Genomic DNA, 16,593 nt, shown 5'->3' on the forward strand with positions numbered 1-16,593 from the left:
TAGGCTTCCTGGTTCATAGCCCACTCAGTTGCAGCTGTAATGAAAATAGAGGAACATTTATGCATACCTATCCATCACATACACAGGCTGGACTTTGGTAAACAATTATTGCTATGAATACTTCTACATTGCTGGGACATCTCCCTTGTCTCTTGCTTCTTGGACCCACTGTTCCCCTCTTCCTATGTTTCAAGTCGGCATAGTGGTGCCGGACCTGCTCACCAGTCTGAGGGATATCAGTGGCACTGGTGAGATCACGGACGAGACTTTCCCAGACTTCTGCTTTATATTGAGAGCCCTGGTACTGGTCCTGCAGCAGTCTCATGTAATGTTTTTGTACCAGAAGTCCTACCATGACTTTGGACTCCTGTATGCCCCAGCGCTGCACCCAAAAGCACATGTCATCTCCAACACCTGCCATACTGCCTACAGTGGAGAGCTACAACCAGTTATGAGCTATATTCCTGCCTGTGGGGTTTAAATACGGCTGATTTCCTACCCTTTGCCATGATTGGATGGTTTTGAAAATGCTGAGCCAAGCTAAGCTACAGACAAACCTGCTTATCTAAAGTTGGCCGTGCTTAAAGGGGCAGGTTCAGCATTGCTTACCAATGGGCAAATCCACTGAGCTTGGCTATCCATTACTTAGTATTCATATGTACACAATGCTTACAGCCGGTCAACATAGCATGCAATGCTTAGCTTTGCTTGTGTTTTATTATACCTACCACCTATATGGGATTGATTCATCATTCATTACATAATATGGATTTATTTACCTTCCCTGACATCCCCCAATGTGCTGTAATTAATTTATTCTTGTATGACAATACTGTATGCAGCACTTGTGTTTATATGGGGGTTTCACTACTTTATTACACTGACACCTCAGATCTGAGCCTAACACGCTACTCTGGCTGAGAAAAATCAGTTGCTTCTTACATAAATATGCAAAAACTTACAATTTTGATGTTTACACATACAAAATGGAAATGGTTTTGGTGAGACTCAAACCATGAATGACTACATGCAAGATATACTCTCTAACCGCTACACTATTGTACTTAAGCTTAAGCTGGATGTCTATTGCTTTTTAACTTATCGTGCTGTTTCAGTTGGGCTAAGCATAGCTAAGCAATGGGCACACCTGTGCAGCTATGCTTAAACTTTATTGCATATATAAAAAAAATTATTTGTTGTGTTTTTTTTATTTGTACTCTTCAGAATATCCATGCTAAAGCTGAACCTGTTATTCCATCAACTTTCTGCTTTGTGGGATGATTGCCCCTTATGGCTTTGTCCACATTCCTTACATTGACGGGCTGGAAGGTGTACGCTATGTGCTTATGCTAAACTGTTATTCTCTCAACTTTTGGCTTGGTAGGGACGATTGTCCCTTATGGCTTTGTCCAGATTTCTTACCCTGATGGGTTGGGGGTGTTAAGAGCATTCTCATTCATTTTAAATTGGAGAATGGCAATTCTGGAGTGCAGGAGGCATGTTGTGGATTGTGAGAGCTCTGCTCTCAGACACACCCCCTGCACTTGTACAGTGAACCATGTCCATTTTACAACATGGCAGCATACCTTCATACATATGCATGGCGCATTGCAATGCTGAACAGGAACGGTTCCTGGCATGCAGGAATAACTTATTCCTGCATGGCTACTTACTGAATCTAGGGGAATATTTTTGCTGTGGAATAAGTCCCCCCTAATACTATATGTATTAGCTGTGGTATCTAATTCCTTGTTTTCTGTTATCTGAGATTCCTTCCACCAAACCTTTCCTTAGCTGTATTACAATCCATCTACATATCTCCTTGGCTGTTGTGGTTCTATTATAATATCTGGAGTTCTTCTCAATCTCCAAACTGTCACATCAGCTTCTACTTTAATGCTGACATCAAAAACCTATTAGAATTAAAGATCTCTTGTAGTAAATCATGTTTCTAATCCTAGTAGACTTTTCATGAAAGTAACTGGATATTCCAACAGATAAGTGGACTTATACTTTTCTATTAAAAAAATATTAAAAAATTCATAAAGAAACAAGTGACAGCTTCCTCAACCCTACTGGAAAGAACTAATGACTTTTAATCTGCGTTATAATCTCAACAATAAATTCAAATTTAAAAACTAACATCAAAATAAAGATATAGGTCTGGTACCATTGGACTCTGCTATCTTTCCCCAGAAATAATTTACCCCACGAGATTCTGCTTTTAGCAAAATCTTATGTTATTACTCTCTACTAACATCAAAAAAGCTCTATTAGATTGAGCAAGAAATGCTTGAAGGCATATAATAACATTTGTAACAAAAGAAGTTTAAGGCCTGAATTTGTGACATCTCTTCTGAGTTTTATGAGTATCTTCTGCTTATACATTCTTTTAACTAACGTCTCTAAGCTTCTTCAGATAGATGCTCATCTCATATACTTAGAATCCTGAAACTCATGGATATGTGGGTACACCTGCTTTAACAATTTATTTATTTATTTTTTTTTTTTTTTGGGGGGTGGGTTAATTGAAGTATCTGTCTTCTGTTTGGTAATACCATATCCTGAGAAGTTACCAGACCTATTAAGTTTTGCAAAATGCTTTCCAATATCCTTTTTTTCTGGTTTACTTGAATAAATGTATCTTGACTGTATTTAGTGAAATGGTTATTTCTTGTCTATGTAATCTATAATCTCAAAAATACAGATTGGCTAACATAGATTGCTGAATGCTTGTTTGTGTTAAACAGCATGCCTTGATCCTCTTGTTAACAAAAACATTTGAGAAACCCATATGAGTCATCCCGAATTCCAAGAGGACCTGTTTAAGATATGACCACTGCACTATATCAAACTCTTTCATGTTATCCAAGTTCACTAAAACCCAGCTGTTCCCCTTTTTCTGGGCATCTCCGATTACCAATGGAGTTTTCACATTTTTTGAATGTCTGCTGTCCGAAGAAAAACCACAAGGATCCCGACCAACCAGTTGAGGACTATGCTTTACTAAGCTCACCACCACTAACTAAACTTGTTGTCATGGTTTTAGTATAGAAATGAGTGTTTGGGAGGATAACAGAGACAGACAGATCCTTCCCTGTTTTGGTGTAACCACCACCACAGTCTGCTTCCAAAAATACAGAGTTTTCCTAGTTATCACTATATCAGTAAATAAGTCTACTAGCTACTCAAACATTTCTACCATAGGTAGTGTCCAAAATGCTCTTGTCAACCTATCAGATCCAGGAGTGTTTTCCATTTAGTTGCCACCTGAGAAAATTCACTAACTCCTTTTGGAAAGCAGGTAGTTTCAATTATTTTGCTTTGTCTGCCATTAGATTTGGTATGGTGATTCTGTCAAGATATTCCTGCATTGTTGTTTCATTATTCTCCCATTTGGTCTCTGCTCAATACAGAGTAGCATAAAAATTGACTATGTCAAACAGGAACTAGGTTTTCCTCCCTTTAATGAAGAATATAACTTTGGCATTACTCGCTGAGCCCTTTGTTGTCTCAGTCTAACTTCCAGGGCTCTTTGGTATCTGCAAGAGTACAGCGAGAAAATCATTCTTCCTATGTAGCAACTGTTCCAACATTTTAGTTTCATTTTTGAAGTTGGCTATCTTTTGCTTTTCCTCCTAATATGCTGTGGCATATTATCTGTTGATCACAACACAGACTTATTTTAACTGTTTCCTTACATAGCATATGTTTTCCATATACTGTTTAACTCTTGTTACTAATACACTCTCAAATTTGTTCCAAATGGCTGCTTGATTATCTCCTGCTCCACGTTTTACCAATAAAAAGGCCTCAGCGCCATTTACAGAATGAATACTTTTAAATGATATACCTAGAAAAATGAGTACAAAGTAATAGACAAAGAAGTACTTTACAGCAGAAACCAGCATGTGTCATTATTCTGGCTACCGGTACCTGGTAGGTCTCAAAGAACAATGATACTTATTTGAAAGAGAGCCCAGATTCCCTGCACTGAGTACAAGTACAATATTAAGCATGCAAAAACATTACAACATCATAGAGTTCTGTATAGCGTAGTAGGAGTCTATCTAATATACTATACAGCACTCAATAACATTATAACAACATGTAGTAGAAGCTTATCTAACAAAGGAGGAATCAATCTAATATTCATAGACTCATATGTGTGTACTTGGCTAATGACCACTAGGGCTTTTTTAAACCTAGCCATGCAGGTGAAATCTCTGACAAGTTCTGGTACCCATGATAAGTGTAAGCAGGGGCTTGGGAGATTAAACATTTACAAGCAGGGGTCTGGGAGATGAACCATTCACAGGCTGCCTGGGTCCATTAAAGACACAAGTGACAAACCAAGAATGAATTTCCTATTCTCCATCCAATTGTCCAAGTTACACTTGAATTGGAATACAGAGGAACTCTGCTTCACATGGATGGAGAGCCTGTTCCAGAGAAGGGGTAGTCTCTGTGATAAATACCTGTCTCCAGCAAGGGTTAGATCTATGCCTGGCATACAAGGTATTGTTAGACATTGCCCTGATTAACCTCCTGCATATCCACAAAACAAACAGCACCATAATTACCCATTCTAAAGACTTAAACTTGCCTGTGATATAAATAGGACTTGCTGGAGACAGGTATTTATCACAGAGACTACCCCTTCTCTGGAACAGGCTCTCCATCCATGTGAAGCAGAGTTCCTCTGTATTCCAATTCAAGTGTAACTTGGACAATTGGATGGAGAATAGGAAATTCATTCCTGGTTTGTCACTTGTGTCTTTAATGGACCCAGGCAGCCTGTAAATGGTTCATCCCCCAGACCCCTGCTTGTAAATGTTTAATCTCCCAAGCCCCTGCTTACACTTATCATGGGTACCAGAACTTGTCAGAGATTTCACCTGCATGGCTAGGTTTAAAAAAGCCCTAGTGGTCATTAGCCAAGTACACACATATGAGTCTATGAATATCAGATTGATTCCTCCTTTGCTAGATAAGCTTCTACTACATGTTGTTATAATGTTTTTGAGTGCATAGGACATTTTACTTATGTCCTGTATTCTTTTAGTGAGGAACCTCTGTGGGCATTCTTGTTGTAGGATGTGCCTGATTTGGTATATACCAAAGGTGGCATTGTACTTAATGATAGGTCTGATGAATGCTGGTTACAGTGGAATAATGACCTCTTTGGACCAAGATGCCATAACATTGTTTATAAGCTACACAACCTATAATGATTTCCTCACTACTGTGAACATGTGATGGTTGAAAGCTAGATTACTGTCTATGCGTGTCTCCAAGAACCTGACTACTGGCTCAGCTCTTAGAATTGAGTTGCCAATATGATAGTTACAGAGGTGGATGGCTTCCCAAAGGATAATTTTATGCATTTCTTGGTATTTAGTTTTAGTTCATGGTTCTGACACAAGTTAGAGACCCTTGACATTGGCCTTGATATCAGAGAAGTAAATGCCAAACAGGACCAGTACCTAAGGAATTTGACTTGTGACTTGCCTCTTTTTAGAAGTGGACTCCTGAAATCCAACTTCCTAGGTTCTGTCTGTTAGCTGTCTATCCACCAGGTGACATAAGGATTTATACCTAACCTTTTGAGTTTGTCAACAATGCCCAAGTGGGGTATTGTGTCAAATGCCTTAGCCAGATCAGCATAGGCAGTGTGAACCATTTTGCCCTAACCCTTTGCTTCTGTGACCTTCTCAAAGAAGTCCACCTGGTTGATTAGGCATGACCTGCCTTGACGAGACCAAATTGGGTTGGGTCCAGTGTCTTGAGGTTTCCTTTGTCATTATTGATCATTTCTATGATCATTCTTTCCATTGATTTGCCTATGAAACTAGTGAGACTTACGGGTCTGTAGTTTCCATGGTCTGAAGATGGCCCACCTTTGTGCAGAGGGATGACTGTTGCTGTTCTCCATTCATTAGACAGGAAACCTGTTTGGAGACTATGGTTAAACAGCAATTCCAGAAGGCCTGATTGGTCATCTTTTGTGCTGTTTAGAAGGCATCCTGGGATATTGTTTAGGTCCATTGATATAACATTCTTGGTCTTAGAGAGAGCATGGAGAACCTATTCTGTAGTGATAGCAGGGGGACCTGATGGTATTTACTGAAGGGAGATTGAGGGGGTGAGAGGGTTAAAGATGGAGCTGAAGTTGTTGGCCAATAGGCTGCTATATCTTCTGGCTCAGTATAAGTGGTTCCATTAACAATGAGCTCTGCACACAATTGTGTAATGTCTTTGGGGGTTGCAAACATAGCTAAAGAATGCCTTGTGGTTGTCCTTGGTCTAGGAGGTCAAATTTACCTCACATTTGGCTTTGGTGGACTTTATTTTTCCTTTTGGTTGTTTGTTTAGCTTGTTGAGAGTGCTTTTATCTTGCTGGGTACTACATCTCCTAATTAATGCCATGGTTTTCTTCCTTTTGTTAGAGTCTATTTATGTTCTGATTATCCCAAGGTGGCTTGTTTTTTTATTTAGTTCTGAACTGCCTCTAGCAGCTATTAACATACTTGTATAGGGTTTCTGTGAACTCTTCCTCGTAGGCAGCAGTGTTCTCAGGGTTTATGGAGGCTTAAAATTTTGCCACTTATCACTTAATAGTAGGAAGTTAGCCTTAGAGTAGTTCCTGAACATTCCAGTTTCAGCTGGGGTTCTGGGCTTTATTTTTATTTCAAAGGAGACCATTTTATGGTTTCACCTTACCAAAAAGATTTTACTTAAGGGGGTGTGCAGCATTCTCCCATATTAGTGAGGACAAGATCCAGTTTGTGTGCACCCCCTGATCTGCATATTGACAATCTAATCAAGGGACTATGGGTTTACAAAATCAAGGAATCTATGTGCCTGAATGTTTGGTGTTGTATATGATTTTCAGTTAATAGTGGGGTAATTAAAGTCACCCATGAATATGGTATTATGTTGAATCGTGAGTCTTTCCAGTAAACTTAAATACATGTTATGGGTTTCCTGGGTCATAGAGACATCTGTAGCTTGCAAGGAATTGATGTGGGATTTTACCTATGGTGATTTGAATGTGGAAAATCTCATGTGTATTAATGGTCCTGTTTGACCAGCCTTGAGGTATATTTATTTTTTATATAAATTGAGGCACCTCCACCTCTAGTCCCTGTGTGTGCAGTAGCTGGTATTAAGATATATGCCATTCTATTTACAGAACTTTTCTAGATTATTTAAGGTTATAGTGACAGGATAATAGGGCTTATGGTGGATGACAGGTACAGCTGTGAATTAAATAAGTGAATTAAGGAAATAGATGGTGTGAGAGTAGGGGAATGGTGGAGATGGGGAAGGCAAGATAGTGTGGAGAAAGATATAGGAGAAAGAGTGTAGAGAGGAGAAAGACAGGGCTTAATTCATCATGGATGTCTTACTGCTACGATGAGTTGAATGACGGTGGAGAGGTCAGAGTGAGTGCAATTGAGTTATGGAGTCAAGTAGTGACTTTTTGGAGAAAAGCAGACAGAAGGAGCTCTTTGGTTGAAAAAATTCCATCAGCTGATGCCTAAAATTGGGGTAAGAGGTAATATCACTTAGATTTGCAGAGTGCAGTGCTCATGCCTGAAGTGCCATTACTGAGAAGCAGTAATTGGTGGAGAGAAGTTTTGTGAGTGAGGTGCAGAGGGAGACTGAGGATTATAATATAAAGTTACAGGATGTGGTTCTTTAAGACAGTCAACTGACGAATAAGAAATTAATGACTTGTAGCACAAGAGTTTGTGGATTTGGCAGTCTAGGATGAGTGTTCATCTTTTGCTTATAAGAAAACATTTTGCTTTAATTAGGATTAAACAGTAATATTTTCTTTGAGGGTGAACAAATAGGTTCATAGGCTCATAGGTTCATAGGTAGGTACTAGGCTATCTGCCTGAGGGAATTTATAAGCCTAGCCAGAGTGTGTCAGCTTTCGCCGCCCCATTGATTAAGTAACTGAGCCTCTGTCAAGAAAAGCCAATGAAGTGATCCCAGGGGTGTATTTCTGTTACCCATCCACTCGTCAAGGTTTCTCTTGAAGAGTGTTAGTGAGGGGCTCTGCCTAATGTAGTTAGGAATTTTGTTCCAAAGCACGGGGAGTCTGTGTGACAGGAATCTGTCCCTCCAGCATGTTCTATTTATTGCTGTGGCGAGGTTTAGCTCACTAGAGCGAGTGGCTTGCAGTGACTTGGATTTCTTTAGGTGGAGCATGTCCATCAATTCTGAGTTGGACATGGCTTTGTAAGTCAGGCAGAGATCACCTCTGAGTAAGCGATATGCCATTAAGTACAGCTGCAGTTTTTCCAGTCGGGCTGCATAGGACATATTCAACCAAAAAATATATCAAAAAAGTCCTGGACGCCACGTAGGTTAAAAAGTCTTTATAATGTTCACAAAACACAGAGGATGAGCGCTTTCGTCTAATGACTAGACTTCATCAGATAAAAGCACTGGTACAAATTGCAACTTAAATACACTACATGGGTGTATTTAAGTTGCAATTTGTACCAGTGCTTTTATCTGATGAAGTCTAGTCATTAGACGAAAGCGCTCATCCTCTGTGTTTTGTGAACATTATAAAGACTTTTTAACCTACGTGGCCTCCAGGACTTTTTTGATATATTTTTTGGTTAAATTGGTACAAATTATTATAGTTTTTCTGCATAGGACATATGTTTGAGACCAGTAATCCTCTTGGTGAGGTACTTTTGTGGTCTTTCCTGCTGTTGGAAGTGTCTTGTGAGGTACATCCCAAATGGGGCATTGTACTCTATGATGGGTCTGATGAGTGATGAGTAGAGGGGCACTATAACATCTTTATTTCTAGATGAAAACCCTTTAGTAATTAGATGGGCTACATAGAAGGATTTCCTAACTATTTTTGGCAATATGATTGTCAAAGGAGAGATTACTATCTACCTGGGTCCCCAGATCTCTTATTACCGCTTCTGTATTAAGGGGGCTGCCACCTATGTGGTAGTTCATGGGTGTTTTGTTTTTCCCAAATGGGATGACTATGCATTTTTTGGCATTTAGCTTGAGACCATGACTTTGACACCAGGTGTCCGTCTCAGTAAGGCCCTTTTGGAGAATGTCCGTGCCAGCCAGAGAGTCAATTATGGCTCCCAGTTTGCAGTCATCGGCGAACATGGTTATCCATAGTCCTCCTGTGTTTGCCTATACTTCTGAGAAGTATATACCGAACAGTAGGGGTCCCATGGGCTAAATCTACAGATGTGACATAAAGCTCCATGCACTGTAAAGAATTATGATCTGGGATCATAACCTGTTTGTTATGTGTTTAAGACATGGATACTAAGAAATTCACTTTGAGTGTGAATGATATAATGATAAATAATATTAATATTATATGTAATTAATTATAATTATATATAATTAATTATAAGCTGCTTAAGAATGACTATCCCATAACACATTGAGTCTAGGGTCTAGAGTCAATGTATTCATGATGAGTGAGTTGTTAATATTGTACTTACTGAGTTGCCATTTTGTATTAAATAAAAGCTATCATTTTTTTATATATTAGAGTATCTTTATGTTAATAATACTACTGTTCAATATTACTGGATAACCAGAGATGCACTTTATGACAACCTGAAAATGTGCATCCCTAAACAACTCGCTGTACCCGTACAAAGCACCAGCTAAGAAGCCTCTGACCTGTAAACATTACAAATAGACACTGCTGGCACACTACATTTGTGATAAAAGACCACATGGAAGTAATCCCTAGTTGAATATTATTTCCTTGATGAGATGATGCCACACAGATGTTTGTCATGACCCCTACTTTCAGTCTGGTTAGGAGGCACTGGTGGTTTCTATGGAATTTCTTTATGTTTAATTTGTTCAACATGGCTTTGTTGAAATCACCCCTGGAGGAATGACCTGAGCCAACCTGGTTTTAGTTCCATGTTATTCAGTGTGCTTGGCAGACATCATAGTATCAATATATGCAGCAGACATCATAGTATCAATATATGCAGACAGCAGCACTTGGGAATGTTTGTTCTCATATTGATCCAGAAACTTCAGAAAGTAAGTGCCATAAAGCCTTTCAAAGTAACTCTCATATAAATTAGACTTTATTTTCTGTAGTTTCTGAAAGGTTACTATGATGTTACATGGTGGAAGGAGGTCAAGACAGAAGATTTGGTTGACCTCGAGCTTGTGGTCTATTAGTTCATTCAAAGATCCAGCTATTATAATTTCTGCCACATAGGTTCATAGGTTCATAGGATGATACTAGGTTATTGGCCCAGAGGCCCTTAAAAGCCTAGCCAAGAATTTCGCCCATGTTTTCTCAAAGTCAGCACCTGTTTCCCTTGTCCAGCAAGGACACAGGTGGGATCCCAGGGGTATATTTTCTGTTTTCCATCCAATCGTCCAGTTTCTTCTTAAAGAGGGCTAGAGAGGTACTCTAATTGACATGGAGTGGGAGTCTATTCCACATATGGGGGTGTCTTTGAGATGCAAATCTATCTCACCAGCAAGTTCTATTAATGTCACAGACCAGGTTAAGGCCTTGCATGCAGGTTGCACAAGTGGAGTTTGTCTTACGGATATGTAGCAACTCCATCAAGGCTGGGTCTGAAATGGCCTTGTATGCCAGATACAGGTCACCTCTGAGCAGTCTGTAGGAGACTGAGTAGAGGGACAGGGATTTTAGCCTATCTGTATAGGATAGGTGTTTGAAACCATGGATTTCCTTGTCAGGAACCTATGTGGTCTCTCCAACTGCTGCATGTGATTGGCAAGGTACATGCTGAAGCAGCCATTGTACTCGATAATGGGTCTGATAAGGGAGGAGTACAGGGATGTTATGACCTCCTTGTTCCTGGATGAAATACCTTTATTTATGTGATGGGCCATGTAGAAAGCCATTCATACAATGGAGAGAACGTGGTGCTCAAATGTCAAGTTGCTATCAACCTGGGTGTCCCAGTTCCTCATGACTGATTGCATGCTTAGTACATTGTTATTAATGTGATAATTAGTGTGGATGACATTTTCACCAAACGGAATAATTATGCATTTCTTGGCATTCAGTTGAGGCCATGCTTCTGGCACCAGTCATTAGTTTGGGTAAGGCCCTCTTGGAGGATGTTCACATCACTAGGGGAATTTAAGACAGCACCCAGCTTGCAGTCATCTGGAAACTTGGTCAGCCACAGACCACTGGTTTTAGCTTGCACCTCAGAAAAGTATATCCCAAACAGTAGAGGCCCCAAGACCGATCCTTGGGGTACACAGCTCATTACATCTTCTACTAGAGGTAGCTTCCCCTACTTTGACTGAGTGGGTTTTATCAGTGAGCCAGTTAGCTCTAATCCAAATAATAACTGTTCTCCTGGAATGACCTGGCAAATGTATGATTCTCTAGAGAGTCATACTAGAAGTCTCTGAACTGTTTCCATTCAAAATGGAGGATAGTGAAGCTATGCACTGGGTTAATACCAACTTCTTCAGCCAGGTCACTGATAGTGTTGTCTGCTGTGTATTCAAAATGGAGGACATCTGGGAACATACAGGTTGATGCCTAACTGGGAGAGTTTATCTATTATGCCTGAGTGGGGAATAGTGTCAAAGGCTTTGGCTAGGTCAAGGTAGGCAGTGTGCACCATCTTCCTCTTGTCCATGGCTTTGGTGACTGTTTCAAAACGTTGACGAAGTATAACACCACAACATCTGAGAAAAGTGAAATATGTACCTATGGGTCTTGACAGATTTGTAGAGCTACTCCATTATGTCATACGCTATGCATTCAAAATGGAGAATAGTGAAGTTCTGCACTGGGTTAATGCCACCTTCTGCAGCCACATCACTGATAGTGTTGTCTACTGTGTATTCATAATGGAGGACAGTGAAGCTATGCACCAGGTCAATATTATCTTAAACAGCCAAGTCACTGATAGTACAGAACAACATTTCATGTGAGCGTTGATTTCTAAATCCGACAAATACATAGACAAGAAGGGCAACATGCTTGTTACCTCTCACTCCTATGTTACCATGCAGGATATACTAATAGATTCCTTGGTGGAGAAGGTGACATTCATTAGACAGCAGTTGCTACTGGCTAGATCAGGTAGTTTCTGACTAGTTGTGAGGATCACTATTGGGTTTTGGTTCTCTTCTTCCTCAATAGCATAGTGCAGCTTAGGTTTAGATGTTTCAAATTTCACAAATGCCATTGTCACACACCTCAGTAGTGAATTTATCTTTCTATGAAAGCCTATAATTTTCCTCCTAACATGTTTAATAGTTTGCATAAGGGAGTACTTTGTTGTTAGATACTGTGTGACCTCAGCAGACTCTGATGCATTACATCACTGGACTATTGTGGCAAACCTTTCCTGGCACCATGCTGCTCCCTCCTTCAGTATACAATTAAGCCTATACATGGAATATACTGAGGTGTATGGGGATAAGTTCCTCACCCTCAGCCCCAAGAATGTGTTTCTATGGTATGTAGTTTGGTTATTCTCAAAGCAACAGAAATATTAGCTGCTGATAAATGTCCTGTTTGTGTTATAAGTGTATCTCTATATGATTAGCCTGTCCGCTCTAAACCTTGGTTGTGATGATAAATGTACTGTTGAAGGCCCCTGGGGCATACTGAATGTGCAGTATCATCCTACAGTTCTGTATTATCACCATATGGTCCTGGGCCACACTGTTTATGGCCGCCCAGCTTCATTTCTCTTCCTCAAATGTTACGTGGTTATTGATTGCTCTGCTTGTGCTTTTCCATGGCAAATGATGTTCTTCAGTTTCTTCTTAAAGTCTGTTGCTGCCACTGCAAGTCCTTGACAAACAGTGTCAGCTGCAAGCAACTGACTGTTCTTTTATGTTTTGTGAAACATTACTGGCCCTATTAAGGATTCCATAGCTATCACCTCTAGGGAAACTGTGTGGGTTTCTAGTAAAATCAGATTAAGTAGTTCACAGACGTCTAGTATGGCTCTCTAGAGAATCATAGATTTAACAGGTCATTCCAGGAGAACAATTATTATTTGGATTAAAGCTGGAGTTCTAAATAAAGTATTGTTCCTGAATCCTGCTGATTTTTCTTCACTCTGTCAGTGCCTTCTGTGCAAGTAAAAACAGATGAAAGGATTATCATTATACCTCCACAAGAAAAGCTAAACCACACTTTAAAATTCTGAAGTATGGTTGTGTGTACAGCTAATGCACACATGCACACATGCAGTCAGCACTCCGGACTGATCCTCAATAAATGCATGCATTCAGCACTCTAGACTGACGCTGTCAACAGACACAGTGGGCATTATGTAGCACTCAAAATACTTTAGCATATACTCTAACATGATTGTTTACAGGACAGTACATTTGAGCTAGACATTACTTAACCAAAGCATTATTAACAAGGAAAATTCATACAGTCACTTTGACTGTATGACTGTAAAGTCTTGATAACAAACCATCACTAACTTTTCTCCTTTTGAGCATCAGTAGAACACCACAGTGTCTGGAACTGGAACCTGAACCTGTGGAAGGTAAATTATTTAACATACAATTATAATGGGCAGTGTTTTCTTAGAGTCATTTTGCATAGCAGTTTTAACAGGATCTGGCATAGGAAAGGTGTTTTTGTTGTTATTTTGTGAAGATTATTCTACAGTACTGCCAATAATGGCAGGATACACCAGTATTTTAGCAAGATGAAAACTTTTACTCTATACAAAATGGCAGCTCAGTAAGAACAATGTTAATAGTTTACTCATCATGAATACACTGGCCCTAGACATTCGACTTAATGCATTATGAGATGAAGAAATTCTTAAAATGGCTAAAACAGCTGTGCTATACAATTGTCTTAAAGTGTCTTAAAATGGTAATGTCTATACTCCATAGTCACATATACAGCTGGCCTTAGGCATAAGTGAACTAGGCAACTGCCTAGGGTGCTATACAGACTGGCCTTGTAAAGAACACAATTTTTATTTATTTCTTTATTTTAATTAATTTATTTTTCTCAGTCCATAAAGTATGCACTCTTTTCGGCACCCTGATTTTGAGTCAAGGTAGCTGGACCCATAGGGCAAGGGAGGGTAAGCACCCTCCCACTTTTACAGCTGCAGGTTGGCCAGGAGGCTTTAACAATTAAAAAAATAAAATTATTCACTGTCCATTACTAGACTCTTCTCCTTTAAGTAGGAACATGCATGTATCGCATGCATGCACGCCAACATGGATGCAAATACATTCTGCAGTCGCACGAGGAATTTAAGCTAGCAGTTCCATTAAGGGAGGGGTTAAGTCTGTGTGTATGTCTGGGTGTGGCCATTTGGTTTCGAAAGAAGGTAAGTGTATGTGTGTGTTTCTATGTGTAATTTAAACCATTCGCTTCTGTATGCAAGAGAAAGTGTATGTGTGTGTGTGTGTGTGTGTGTGTGTGTGTGTGTGTGTGTGTGTGTGTGTGTGTGTGTGTGTGTGTGTGTGTGTGTGTGTGTGTGTGTGTGTGTGTGTGTGTGTGTGTGTGTGTGTGTGTTTAACATACCTCTCAACTGTCCAGATTTAGGTTCATAATTTTTCTCTGTTTCTCATACAATTTGTGCTTTTATGGCAAATCACAGAGAACTGAAGTCACTAAATTATGATATATATATATATATATATATATATATATATATATATATATATAAATATATATATATATATATATATATATATATATATATATATATATATATATATATATATATATATATATATATATATATATATATATATGGTTCCACTTCATATCATCGAATTATCATTTCATCAAATGTCAAATCATCGAGATCTAATCGTCGAATGCTCAAATCATCAAAAACTCATAACATCGAATCTCAAATCATTGAAAACTATAAAGCAGCTAGAAATAACTACATTTATGCAGGTAAATTAAATATACCAACTCCAAAGTCGCACTACAGTAGGGTAGGAAATTACCTTTACCAAGCCCCCCTGCATAAATGCAGTAAAAACTCTGTGGGATGTTATTTCTAGCTGCTTTATAGTTTTCAATGATTTGAGATTCGATGTTATGAGTTTTCGACGATTTGAGTTTTCGATAATTTGGTCTCGATGATTTGACATTCAATGAAATGATGATTCGATGATATGAAGTGGAACCATATATATATATATATATATATATATATATATATATATATATATATATCTCTATATGAGTTTCAGACTTCATATCCTTCAGAAAAATGCATGCTGACACAAATCTTGTTATTCTAGCAACTTTCTAAGTTAAAATGAGCAATACTTACATCTATCCCTATTTTTGGCCATTGCATCCACATTATTTTAGGTTTTGTCCAGATTTCTTGTACTAATAGGCTGCGAGATATGCATTTCAGCTAAGGCTGGCCCTGTTCTCATCATTGACTCGCTTACACTGCCTTGGTTCAAGTTTTCCCACTAAGCATCTCACCATCTCCATGGCTATCTCCACTTTAGACTTATCCGTCACATCTATCATCTCTCTTTGATTCACTCCTCTGAAACCATGCTCATCAAATACTCCCACTGTGTGAGAACAGCAGGAGTGATGTTGAAGCAGCTAATAAACTGATTTGTGACTCAAAAGACTTGAGACACGAGCCAAGGGGGACATGGTCCAGTTTAGATTATTAATTCAAGAACTCTCCTATCTGACTCCTTTAGTGGGAATAAAATTGCTAAATTGTTTTCAAATAACTTTTTGGTTACAAAGCTCCTGCAGAGCAGAACTCAGCACCAGGCCAGTTGAGAACATATGACTGAGAGAAATACCTTTTAATGTATGTAAGCCCCCCACAGCTATACTCACTAGTCTTCCATCTTCAGCAATGTCTAGCCCACATCATAACTAGAAAAACACAGTCTGTGCTCTGCTCCTGCTTATTCTTCACCGACTAACTGTTGCAAGTGCAACTTACTCTTAAAAGAGAAAAAAATGCAGGATGTACTAGGACCAACATCAAGTTTTGCAGACTGACATAATGCCTGTGATTTTGCCTCATAATTTTGCCATATCCCTTGAAACATGTTCATTTATCTGGTACAATAATTGAGTATTACAGCAAGACAATAATGCTAAATGTGAACGGTTAACACTTTTTTCTGTTCTGAAAATGCATGTTGCTATAAGGCATGTTTTATTAACTTTTGAAGCAAATAAGAGTAATATTTTAAAAAAAATGTCCCTGATTTTGGGTATCTGCTCCCCCAATTATTTTTGAATTGGTCCAGCATTCTCGAGTAAATTAAGTTGAGAGGAATGTGAACTAATGGACTGTGGTGGGCTTAAAATAAACATAATACTAAAAAGATAAGAAAGGCTATCATGAGTTGTGACACCTTTTCCTACTATCTAATATCTTTCTTATGATTTTATTTTATCACAAAGAAAACAAAGCATGTGCCATTTTTTGCTGTTATAGTTTGGGCTGCCACCATTTCAAATATCCAAAAAGAGACATATTTATGGAAACCTAAGATTTTGCAGGACATTCCATATGCTCCACACAAAGGACTGGACTTTTTGAGAAAATA

The sequence above is a fragment of the Protopterus annectens genome, chromosome 5.part0 (genome assembly GCF_019279795.1).
Source record: "Protopterus annectens isolate FY-2018-M chromosome 5.part0, PAN1.0, whole genome shotgun sequence".
Lineage (NCBI taxonomy): Eukaryota > Metazoa > Chordata > Ceratodontiformes > Protopteridae > Protopterus > Protopterus annectens.